General features: G+C 33.5%; 1 long non-coding RNA gene across 1 annotated transcript; it reads left to right on the plus strand.

Moving 5' to 3' along the window:
• The first annotated feature begins 628 nt into the window (after positions 1 to 628).
• Positions 629 to 1,386, plus strand: LOC110094918. Its single transcript, XR_002302918.2, has 3 exons — positions 629 to 727; positions 1,166 to 1,246; positions 1,317 to 1,386. It is a non-coding gene; the product is annotated as an uncharacterized LOC110094918 (long non-coding RNA).
• The last annotated feature ends 628 nt before the right edge of the window (positions 1,387 to 2,014 follow it).

The raw sequence follows: 2,014 nt of genomic DNA on the forward strand, positions 1-2,014 counted from the left end.
AGCCTATTCAAAAGCATGTTTAGTTTGTTGTTTTCGAGCTATCAACATGTAAAAAATGATTCTTCTTATAAGTAAGTTTGCTAATGAACACTTTAAATAAACAATCTAACAAATATGAATAAATATTTTTTGTTCATGAATAAATTTATTCTATTGAAAGATTAAAATATAAAATGTGAAATTAATTTTTTATAAAATAAGAATTATTTATTATAATGAAATAAAAAATTATGTTAAAATATACTAAATAAAAGTTTGTAACTTGTCTTAATCAATTCTAAAAGAGCATATTCACAAGCTTTGTGTTAAATATTAATCAAGCTTCTCAACGAGCTTTAATTAATATTGTTCATGAATATAAATGAGCTAAACTCATAGTTGTTCAAGCTTTGATTATTTAACGGATGAGTATTTTAAACATTATTCAAATTTGTTTGATTACTTAAGCAAATGATCATGAATGAGCTGTAATCGAGTCGAGCCATGAGTAAATTTTCAAATACTTGGTTCATTTGCAAGCCTACACATTATTCCTTAAGAATTTTCTCTGTTGTTATTTCTTTTCTTCTTGTTTAAACTGATGCCTTACTGTTTTTTAATGGTATTTATAACTAACATTTTGTTTTTTGCAGAATTGGAGTCTCATATTATGATTCTAATGCCCGACAACTTTTTGTTTTAGAAGTTTGGGAAGAGAGTTCTGGAGAATTTCCCCTGATTGAACTTGGTATTACAAAAACATATTTTTTGGCAGGCATTTTTTTTTAAATCTTCAACGATTTTAATCTCCCTCTGTTGCTCCTCATTATTCGTCAGAAATCATAATAGGAATTCCTGATTCAAATCTCTGCAAGGAATTCCTTATCTTCTCTCATTTTTACTGAGATTTTTCTTTTAGAATAGATATTTATATGGAGTATAGATTTCTATGAACCCAAATCTCAACGTAAAATGGTTGGTGATAAATAATTTCTTTTAGGAAATTGCATATGGAAATTCTTAGGATTTCCTGTCCCCAATTATACTCCTGGAAACTTCTTTTTTTTTTTTTTTTTTAATTTTCTCTGACCTGCTCATGTGAAGTGTTCTTGATGGATGTTGTTACTGCTGCAAAGGTGCTTCTACGAATCCCGTACTCAACGCCTTTCTTTGGTTGACTATACAGTTAAATATCAAGCCAAACCAAATGTTATCTATGCTAGCACAAAAACTGAGGAGTCATTCTTATTTGCCTTGAAGCGAAGTGGTTTGTCGCTGATCTCTAATTACAATAAAGTGTCTCTCTGTCAACTCTCTAATATTGCAAATCATTGCAGAGGGAAATGAGGAAATTGAAGTAAAGCTTATGCGCAGTTCTCTCTTCAGTTATGAACAAGCATGGCACAGGTACATATGGTCCTAAACAGGTTTATCTGTAATAAAAATTGCTTCTTGCAGATCTATTAGTTTACAGCTAGAAAATAAGAATATTGCAGATCATGGTTTTAAATATTTAAAATTCTTTTCTATTTAAATTTCTTATAGTCAGAATGTCTAGAAAATATTAAGTTTAATCATGAAGGTCTCATAGATGTTAAGAATAATCAAAGGTCCTGGGGATAGTATTTTAACCGTTTGACTAAAATACTTGATGTTCAACACATTGCATTCCATATCATGTGAAATATGTTTAGTATTACCTATTTGTTCGTCTTCCTTATTCTCTTCCGAAGCCTCCACACCGATCGAAGCCAATCCGCACGTTCTTCTGATTCCGCTCTAGCTCAACGCCCCCAACTCGAAGGCCCGTTGTTGGTGGTCTAATCGCACCCAACCCGTGAGCGTTCGGCTTGACTCGATCCCGATCAGCTCTATCCACGTGAACGCCTCTGACCGAGTGTCCGCTTCCACCCCGGTAACCATCCTAGCCCTTTCGTACGTTGGCTCCCTATCCGACCACCTCACCAATTTTGTCGAGCCCTAGGCCCCATCACATCGAATATGCCGAACTCTTTAGGCCCGATCTCCCATTCGA

The sequence above is a fragment of the Dendrobium catenatum genome, unplaced genomic scaffold (assembly GCF_001605985.2).
Source record: "Dendrobium catenatum unplaced genomic scaffold, ASM160598v2 fragScaff_scaffold_742, whole genome shotgun sequence".
Classification (NCBI taxonomy): domain Eukaryota; kingdom Viridiplantae; phylum Streptophyta; class Magnoliopsida; order Asparagales; family Orchidaceae; genus Dendrobium; species Dendrobium catenatum.